Genomic DNA, 10,883 nt, shown 5'->3' with positions numbered 1-10,883 from the left:
AGACCTTTAAATATTTTAACCCCAATCTCCATCCCTCTCATTTTACAAATTGTTTTTATTTAGTAATTAATTCCACCTTAGTTTTATACCTCATTAATGATATCTTACTTTCCCCCTCCTCCAGCCCCTGTTTATTTAGATTTATAGACATATTTATTAATATTGTTTTAGTTTAGGTTTTTAAAAATTGTTTTCTTTTGTTTTACTTACATTGGTTCTTGTATCCTTCAGTCTGGGTTCAACTTTCTTTTTCCTGAAGTACACCCTTTAGTAGCCCTTTCAGCAAGGCTTCCCATGTATTGGACATATGTTAGACCTCTTCTGCTATGCTCCATCTTTCTTAAACTCTTTATGTAGTTTCCACCCCTCTGTCTCCCTGAGCTGTTCTTGTTAAAGAGTCTGAGGCTTATCCTTCAGTTCACCCACCTCTCTGCACTTCACTTTCTTTGCATAAAACTTGCTATTTAGTGATACATTGAGTTGTTATTTTAGTTATATTTTTTATTACTAAAGGATCTATTTGATTCTTTGACATTGTTCTTTTTCACTGGCTTTCTTCTTTCTTTAAGGTTTAGTACCATCTTTCATTTGTTTAATTATCATTATTATCATACTCATTTTACAATCTTTTTAAAATCTAAAAATGTGAAGATCCTATTTATTGTTTCTGATGACTATTTTCGTTGGCAAATTATTTTATCATATATTTTTGGTTTTTTAAATTATAAGCTCTGAGAATTCCATAGGGCAAAAATTGCAGTAGTTTGCATTTGCTTCTGTCAGATGCCCCAGTAAATCATGAACTTGGATCAATTTTCATCATACAGTGTAATTGCAATGTAAACAAACAAAAAAGTAAATTCATACTTAAAACATATACTAGAAGTAGGTTTGGGTTCCAATCAATTGAGGATATGAGCAGTATAAAGGGACTTGATTCCAATTTATATCTATGAGGACCTGGAAGCCTCCATTCCTGTCCCTGCTGGGCATTAAAATCCCAGCCTCTCTTCATTACAGATTCCTAAAATCTCATCCCCAGTGTTTTTGTATTAACTTGAGTGCTTACTTTATTGGCTTTTCTTTAAAAAAAAAAAATTATGTTTCCCAAACATTTGCCTTTGGAATCAGATCAGGTTTGCCTTTAATATGTATTGTCAAATAATGTTATATTCCATGTGATCATACTTTTCTATGGAGTTTGAAGTGGAAACCAGCTGTCGGAATTACCTATTCAATGAAAGACCCACACATTTGCTGGGACTGGTGCTTCTCATTGGCAAAAGCAACTGCATAGGTACCCCCAAGTTTTTCAGATTCTGACACCTAACCATATCTGTTAGGCACCAAAGCAATTTGTTTATCCTCAAACCCTATACGATCATTTGTGTTTACATAAATAATAACCTTGACAATAGGAAAGGGCTCTGTCCTGAAACACAGCTCCATAAATTGTGGGCTGGCCCAAATATGCAGAAAAGCATATAGAGGAAAAGGATTCATAGATTTAAAAGATTATATGGCCAGGCGCGGCATATCACGCCTGTAATCCTAGCACTTTGGGAGGCAGAAACAGGTGGATTACGAGGTCAGGAGCTCGAGACCAGCCTGACCAATATGGTAAAACCCCGTCTCTACTGAAAATACAAAAATTAGACATGTGTGGTGGTGTGCGCCTGTAATCCCAACTACTCAGGAGGCTGAGGCAGGAGAATCGCTTCAACCTGGGAGGCAGAAGTTGCAGTGAGCCGAGATGGTGCCATTGCACTCCAGCCTGGGAGACAGAGTGAGACTCTGTCTTGAAAAAAAAAAAAAAAAGGTTATATAATAGATGTTAAATATGTATAGCACAGAAAGAAGGTTCAAATAATACATATTTTTAATAAATGGAACAAAAAATACTCAAAGATGGAAAATGTAGCCTTCCAACAAATGAAACTTACCACAGTGATTTTTATCTTGTTTTTTGACTGATAAATAAGTAAAACCAAGAATGATGTTTCATTTTATGAATGATTAGATTTGTAATTCTGAGTTAAAACAAGCAAATAATCATATTAATTTTATCTTGAAATTAAATATTAATCATAGGAGAAAAGAGATACCAGAGATGGAAGTACAAAATAAAGAAGTCAAGGAAAATCTGTACTCTTACATTTTGAATTGGAAATATCAGTGTGAACTTCTGGTTTTCCTCCCTTAAAATTTTTTTTCTGGCTTTGACCACTGAAATGACATATTATCAGTAGTTCTAAATACCATTTTTCTCTAAAAAGAACCTAGGACTGGTGTAGGAAATGAACAAAAAGATTCTGGAACATCTTGTTGGCACAAAGAGCAAGGAAGCTATCAGAGGCTAATGGGATCATGTCAAAGTACACAAGCCAGCTTGATGGGCTCCCATGGCAAAAGATGTGACAATCTGAGCATCAATGAGAATAATGATTGCAATTGTTTAAAACTCACTGAAAATATAAAAATCTATGAGTTATTAGTGATATTAAAAAAAGAATAAAAAAGAAATAAGACATAACTCATTGTTACAATATTAGAGGTTGCTAGGGCACAAACTCATTACTGTGAAAATTGATAATGAAAGGAAAAGAACTGAGCATTTATTCTGCCTTTGCAAGCACGAACTGTGTTTCACAGGAACAAATATCCTTAGTGAGTGGGTTTTTCTGTACAAAAACTGCTAATAAATGCAGAAGGAATTATGAAAAGTCACCATTTTGTAACTTATAAAAAAATCACTTCAGACAGTGGTCATCAATGGGCTGAAAACTATTAGATGAAATGTCAAGGGAAATGTTTGCAATGAAGAAACAGGTTGTCAGCATCTGAACCCCAAACTTTCTTATCTCTCTAAGTGAGAACACCAGGCTTCATGTGCTTCCTAAAGTAATGCAGTGGGAAAGTAAGGCATTATTTGAGATGAAATTTAAGCAAGCCTCTTAACTTGCTTCTGTAACTTCCAGTCTACAGAAATACAGGAGACAGAGAAACAAGTTAAATCGTACTAAGAGAAAACCATCAGCAAAAGTCAGAACATGGAGTGAACTTAGTCTCTTCAATATTTAAAGCATAAAAAACTAAATGAAGTGGGGATTTTTAATATTATTTTATAAGAAATAAGAGATATAGGCTGGGCATAGTGGCTCAAGCCTGTAATCCCAGCACTCTGGGAGGCCGAGGTGAGAGAATCACTTGAGCCAGGAGTTTGAGACCAGCCTGGCCAATATGGTGAAACTTCGTGCCTACTAAAAAATAAAATACAAAAATTAGCCGGGCATGGTGGTAGGCACCTGTAGTCCTAGCTACTCAGGAGGCTGAGCTGGGAGGATTGCTTGAACCCGGGAGGTGGAGGCTGCACCGAGCCAAGATCGTGTCACTGTGCCGAGATTGTGCAACTGCACTCCAGCCTGGGGGACAGAGTGAGGCCCTGTCAACAAAACAAAACAAAACACACACACACAAACAAGAAACAAAAGATATAAGAAAATATAAACAATGAACCTTATTTAAATCTTAATTCAACCAAACAAACAGAAAAAGACATTTTGGATAATATATCAACTTTGAGAGTTTTAATGTGGAATGAATATTATAATATTGAATATTTGATGATATTAAAATTATTAAATGATTGCTAATATTAAGTAATAATAATTATTAATTTTTATAATGGTCTGTGGTCATGTAAGAAAATGTCCTTTATTTTTTGAAATTCATATTGAAATGTTTAGTGGTAAAAGAACATGACATCTGAGATTTGTTAAAGAACAGCAGCCAAGAAAACCAGTGGGGGTAATAAAAAAACAAGTACGATAGTGTGAATGTGGTTGAGGTTGGATGGCAATTAAGCAGAGGTTCATTATATTCTCTACTTTTGTGTACTTTTGGAATACTTCCTAACAAAAAATAACAAGAGAATGATTTATCTCATGGTAAAGTCACCAAATTTCAAAAATAAAGACTAAAACTTTTCAGATATTTTAGCATATGAAGCAGTTTACCTGCAAAAGACTTTTCCTCTGAAACATGAAATGGCAGGAGATCATGAAGAAATGTCCACAAAGTTGAAGGAAACCTCATGTAACCCCCAAATACTTTACATAATCAGGAATAGCTTTATAGGTAAGGCAACAGAGAACACACTTTTAAATATACAGTAATTCTGAAACTGTAATAGCCTTAAACTCTTATTTGAAAACATAATCATGCCTAATTGAAGATTAATCAGAATCAGGAATCCATGAATGGGGAATTTATGTTATTGAACTGCACAAAAACTGCTAATAAATGCATAGACAGCCTGTGTCCATTTAACCCTAGAATAATTCTAAATAATTGTGCTAATAATTTTTATAAAACATAACATAATTTTTAAAATGAATGATAGAAAAGGCTGATATTCTCTCATATCTCCCTATTTTCCTGTATGGTATTTATTACAACTAATAATTTATATATTTATTTGCAGGATTATTTGTTTAAGATCTGATTCCATCATGAGACTACAAGCTTGTTGACAGCAGAGACCATGTTTTTAAAAATGTGCTTAATCTTCATCACAGCATGGACTCAGCATTTAAAGCTGCATTTAGACTAACCCCCATTTGTTAAGTGTGGTTTTTGTGTCTTAAGGTACATTCTTGTTATCATCAGATTAATCTTCCTCTTCCTTATGGGCCCAGATAAATGCCAATCTTTTTCAGTCCTGTTATTGCACTCTCTCATCAGCATCCCTTCTTCGGATGAATCCCACCATGTCTGGCTCCTTAGTGTCCCTACCAACAGCATCCGTAAATTTGAATACATTCACTAATGCTATAAGTGAAACAAAACAAGGACTCTTCAGTATTTTATTTCTGTTCTTATCATCTCTATTTGTCATGAGGGCTTCAAATTTGTATATGCTGAAGTACGCACAACTACATAGACATGTCTCTACCAAGATGGCCACCCATTTTTAAATGTTGTTTTATAATTTATAATCGTCTTTCTAATTTAAGAACACCGTGCTTCAAAATTTGGCACTATGGTTTAAACTTCAAATTATATATATTATATTCTGGAGAGAAAAAGAAGAAGGAAAGTAGAAGAAGAAGGGAATTATGATGTGTACGGATCTACTGTTATTTCATGCACTGTAATCAGTATTCATGAACATTTTCTCTTAATACTCAAAACAACTACCAGGTCATCAACCACCAGGTCAGCCTATCCTTTGAGATTTAGTTAAAACGAACTAAAAACTCTTTTATTGTGCCCCTTGCATGGATTTGCAAAATGTCTGTGAATTCTCAGGGGTTGTTGTAGTAGACTTTTTGTATTGTCCTTCTTTCCACCCAGCATTCATTCTCCCTTTCCTAAAAGCCCCTGAACACTGCTTGTAGATTCATGTATTTCCAGGGGTCCTGCATCTGCCTCCAGCTCCTGCAGTATATTACACCATTGAAGCTAAGCCATCCAGTGTATTCTATCCCCTTGAACACAGATCGGGAGGGTTAGGGGTGTGACTTAATCTGGTCTAAACAAAGAGAATCTTTGGATTTTGTCTGGATATTTGAAACAAAGGGCTCTCTCCTGTTTTAGATGGCATGGGTTGTGGTATGGTATAAGGCCTGGAGTTGCTACAGCCTTTCACTACCACGAGGGGAGCCAGAACCAATGGATAGATTGAAACAGAGCAAAGGGACTCATGGAGAGATGTAGCTAGAACTCTATTTACATTATTATTATTACAATTATTATTATTATTTATAGAGACACGGACTTGCTCTGTCATCCAGGCTGAGTGTAGTGGCACAATTGTAGCTCACTGCAGCCTCTAACTCCTGGGCTCAAGTGAAGTGATCTTCCTGTGTTAGCCTCCCAAGTAGCTAGGACTACAGGTGTGCACCACCATGCCTGGCTATTTTTATTTTTATTTTTTGATAGAGACAGGGTTCATTAGATGTTAAAAAACCTCTACATCAAGCCAGACCTGAGGCCCACTAACCTCTGTACTTTTTAGTTTTGTGAGCCAGGAAATTCCCTTTGTTGTCCAATAAGGCTGAGTTTGGTTTTGCATTCCTTGCATGATAACAAATACTATTTTATATTGTGTCACTTCTTCAGACTTCACCAAATATTTGAACACATTACATCTCATTTTCCGTAACTCTTCTCTCAGCTTGTTACTGTTGACCCAGATGAGGGATTCAGCCTTCCTTTCTCTGAAAAAATGTCCCTCACACAAGAATTTATGTGTGTAGCCGATTTTGCTGAAGGTTTGGGATTCAAAGCGTATGTACAATGCAGGGAAAAATAAACAACAGCAATATATTCAATTTTTTTTAAATTTTATTATTATTATACTTTAAGTTTTAGGGTACGTGTGCACAATGTGCAGGTTAGTTACATATGTATACATGTGCCATGCTGGTGTGATGCACCCATTAACTCGTCATTTAGCATTAGGTATATCTCCTAAAGCTGTCCCTCCCCCCTCCTCCCACCCCACAACAGTCCCCAGAGTGCGATGTTCCCCTTCCTGTGTCCATGTGTTCTCATTGTTCAATTCCCACCTATGAGTGAGAATATGCGGTGTTTGGTTTTTTGTTCTTGGGATAGTTTACTGAGAATGATGATTTCCAATTTCATCCATGTCCCCATAAAGGACATGAACTCATCATTTTTTATGGCTGCATAGTATTCCATGGTGTATATGTGCCACATTTTCTTAATCCAGTCTATCATTGTTGGACATTTGGGTTGATTCCAAGTCTTTGCTATTGTGAATAGTGCCGCAATAAACATACATGTGCATGTGTCTTTATAGCAGCATGATTTATAGTCCTTTGGGTATATTCCCAGTAATGGGATGGCTGGGTCAAGTGGTATTTCTAGTTCTAGATCCCTGAGGAATGGCCACACTGACTTCCACAATGGTTGAACTAGTTTACAGTCCCACCAACAGTGTAAAAGTGTTCCTATTTCTCCACATCCTCTCCAGCACCTGTTGTTTCCTGACTTTTTAATGATTGCCATTCTAACTGGTGTGAGATGCTATCTCACTGTGGTTTTGATTTGCATTTCTCTGATGGCCAATGATGGTGAGCGTTTTTTCATGTGTCTTTTGGCTGCATAAATGTCTTCTTTTGAGAAGTGTCTGTTCATGTCCTTCACCCGCTTTTTGATGGGGTTGTTTGTTTTTTTCTTGTAAATTTGTTTGAGTTCATTGTAGATTCTGGATATTAGCCCTTTGTCAGATGAGTAGGTTGCAAAAGTTTTCTCCCATTTTGTAGGTTGCCTGTTCACTCTGATGGTAGTTTCTTTTTCTGTGCAGAAGCTCTTTCGTTTAATTAGATCCCATTTGTCAATTTTGGCTTTTGTTGCCATTGCTTATGGTGTTTTAGACATGAAGTCCTTGCCCATGCCTATGTCCTGAATGGTAATGCCTAGGTGCGCCGTTTTTTAAGCCCATCAGAAAAGCGCAGTATTCGGGTGGGAGTGACCCGATTTTCCAGGTGCCGTCTGTCACCCCTTTCTTTGACTAGGAAAGGGAACTCCCTGACCACTTGTGCTTCCCAAGTGAGGCAATGCCTCGCCCTGCTTTGGCTTGCGCACGGTGCACTGCACCCACTGTCCTGCACCCACTGTCTGGCACTCCCTAGTGAGATGAACCCGATACCTTAGATGGAAATGCAGAAATCACGCGTCTTTTGCGTTGCTCACGCTGGGAGCTGTAGACCAGAGCTGTTCCTATTCGGCCATCTTGGCTCCACCCTAATATATTCAATTAACATTGTATATTAGCTATTCCCAGTTGTGAGACTCTCACTGCCCTCATGGGACATGGTGGGGAATTTCTCATCCACTCCTGCAAGCTCAGGCTCCAGCTGCCTGGTCTGTCTTGCTTTTCCTCCTCCTCCTCCTTCTTCTTTGTTCTCCTTGACCCATAATTTTATTTCACCTAGCTATATCATTATTACTTTGTCTTCTTCTACCTTCCGTTTGGACCTGCCTGGCTAAGCTGTGTATCAGATATTTTCTTGAAGAAATAAAATTCCCTTTGCAAGATGATAATCTTGAATGCCATGGCTAGGTAATTAAACAATTAATATAACTCTGTTCTCTTTAATGAATATCTTTTTTTTTTTTTTTTTGCCTAGTGCTTTAAGTATAGTTTTACAGTCAAATGAATGCTTAAAAATTATATATTTTAATCTTCTATGTTCTGTATAGATCTGTTTGCCAACTAACGTGGGGATTTGGCAATTACAAAATATTGTAACTGGAAGGGCATTAAAAATCCAACACCTTAATTCAGGCCCCATAGGAGTGGGTGGTAGAGATGGGAGTAGAACCAGACAGCCTTTAATTCATAGGCCTCTACTTTTTGGCATGTGATAGGGACATTCGATTTACTGGGACATAGGTTTGATGTTGATCATAGATGAGTATCCTTTAAAAAACCTTTAAAAACTTTAACTAAGTGATTTTTTTCCAACACTTCCATCCAGGAAGTATTGCATATCTCAGCTGACTCTCATATAAAATTATTGTTTTGGACATTCATCCCTAAGAACCTTTGCATTTATAATATTCAATATAATACTGCCCTCAGTGTCCTCATCTATAAAATCAGTGTAAAGAACACATACTTTCTAAGGCCAGGGTGAGGATTAAATGTGTTGGTATAAGCGAAGTGCTTAGAACAGTTGCATGGCAAATAGTAAACACTCTAAGATATCTGCAACTCTCAAACTTTTTAGTCTCAGAGTTTCTTTACACTATTACAGAAATATTTAAGACCTCAAAAAGCTTTTGTGTTATGGGTTATGTTTACTAATATTTACTATATTAGAAATTAAAACCAATAAATTAAAAGTTTACGTACTGATTTATTTTAAATAGCTACATAACATAAATAACTTGTTTTATGAAAAAAATTGTATTTACCACAAACAAAATATCTAGTAAAAAGAGTGGCTTTGTAGATTTTTGCAAATCTCTAGTAAGTGTCTGACTTACTAGAAGATGATTGGAGTCTCATGTCTGCTTCTGCATTCGATCTGCTATGAAATTACATATCATGCAGCTTTGGGAAACGCTACTGTATGCTCTTCAGAAAATCAGAGTGAAAAAGGAAAAAATCTCATTTTAGTGTTATTTTGAAAAAGTTTTGTCCTTCCAGACCCCCTGAAAGGGCCTCATGAACCCTCAAGAGTACTCAAACTACATCTTGGGATCCTCGTCTATGTTTTCTATAATTATTATTGCTGTTATTGTTATTGATGATGATGATGATTACACAGAAATCCAGAATAGATATAGATATGGGTTTTCCAATATAAGAGCTGCAAGTTTTGAAGTTCTCTTGATGAATTTTGTTCTGTACAGTCATCCATTTAAAAATGTTTGTCTTTAAAATGGTGGAACTAGGTCTATGTGTTGTGAATCTATCGATATAAGGAATAAAAGGACAGTGGTATTTAGCTTTTTCAGGCATGTGAAGCTATAACCATGAAATAGAAAAAGTCCTGTAGTGTACTGTGGCTGTAAGGAAATAGAATGTGTGTCTCCACCATTGTGGAGAATTTTCATGAGAAGTTACGTGTTAACATTTGGGCTCAGACACAGAAACTACCCAAAGTACAGTAAAACCCAGGAGCATTTCAATGCCTTTTTCCAAGCATATTCAAGCAGAAGAAATATATTCTAGAAGACCTAGAAATGCATAACTATAGCCAAAACATTTCACTAAGAGGGCAAATGGAAATTAAGGAACTGGCTCCATGTGTTGGCTTTTTCTGTTTTTATCCTGGGTAAAGTCCCCTGGTAGAAAGGATGACAAAGTTGGAGGTCTCATAATGCATTAGTATATTCACAGGTCTTCCTTGCCCAGAGTCAACAGGCTCTTGAACTTCTCAGCTGCTCATTTTAAAGGCAATATCTTGTCACTGTTTCTCAGGGGAAAACCAGTGCTCCCAAATTATGATATAGAAGAAAACTGTAAATCATAGGTCATCAAGACTAATGGTGCCTTGGCTCAGCAAAGTCAAGCCCCTCCCAACTCTGTAGTCCCTGGGCTTGATGTGTGGGTTTCCTCCCTTCTCCCCTTCTCTTTCAAAAATAATCAATCTGTTTTGGGCATTTTTCCTGTCCTCAACTTCCCTAGAAATATGAAAATAACAACAACAAAAGATCCCAGGGTACAGATCAGTTACACTGGTCAATGTCCTGTGGAATTGAAACCCCTGATGTTGCTTAAGGAAACTGATGGTGATTAAAAAGACCATTCCAGAGAAATGCTATACAAAACTTGAAAGTAGACAAAAATGTAGTGTTGTGGGGGTGAAAATAGAAAAAGCAATGGATCATTCCAGAGGCTGATGGCAGCATATGAAATTCTAGGAAAAACTGACTTTGAAAAGAAGGGCAGAAGCAAAGCCAACTGAAGAAGGGAAAGGGCAGCCAATGAGGAGTCTTGATCGGGTATGTTGATTCTTGTTCCCCCGTCATCTGATTCCCATGTCAGCCTCAAAAATCATGTGATAACAGACAGCTACGTGGTGAGTCATGCTGTAGAGAGTGCTCTGCCATGATGCTTAATCTAGGAAGAAGACTGGAGTCTAGTAAACTAGGGGTGGGAGATTTAAAATGAAAAATAAAACGAATCAGAGGAATGGTAAGTTAGTCTTTTAAAAACCAGGAAAGGTATGTATGCAAAAGCAAGAAATAACAGAGAAATGAAAAAAAAAAAAAGAGTAAAACCATAAACAAAAAAGCAAACAACTACAACAAAAAGAACAGGTCTCAACAGAGAGAAAGGCATGTCATATCGATTTGTAGTACATCTACATGTTATGATAGCATAAGTAGAAGTATACTAA

Source organism: Pongo pygmaeus, chromosome 6 (assembly GCF_028885625.2).
Source record: "Pongo pygmaeus isolate AG05252 chromosome 6, NHGRI_mPonPyg2-v2.0_pri, whole genome shotgun sequence".
NCBI lineage: Eukaryota > Metazoa > Chordata > Mammalia > Primates > Hominidae > Pongo > Pongo pygmaeus.
Note: the sequence above shows the minus strand (reverse complement) of the source record.